This window comes from Penaeus monodon, chromosome 25 (genome assembly GCF_015228065.2).
Source record: "Penaeus monodon isolate SGIC_2016 chromosome 25, NSTDA_Pmon_1, whole genome shotgun sequence".
Lineage (NCBI taxonomy): Eukaryota > Metazoa > Arthropoda > Malacostraca > Decapoda > Penaeidae > Penaeus > Penaeus monodon.
In genome coordinates, this window is record NC_051410.1 from 43,565,175 (window position 1) to 43,565,401 (window position 227).

A 227-nucleotide genomic window follows, 5' to 3' on the forward strand; every position below is an offset into this window, starting at 1 on the left:
ACAGGCTCGGCCACCTCTCAGAATATGAGTTTATTGATAAAGGTTATGAAGATTGATAAAGGCATTTACTGGTGAAAGTGACAAATTGCAACTGACTCTTAACTAGAAAAAAAAAAAAAAATTGCTGGCATTATGACTTTCCTTTATTTGCTTTATTGAATTGAATATGATTTTGGAAATACTGTTTAATCATATTTTATGTGAAATCATAAAGTAACTTATTGCTA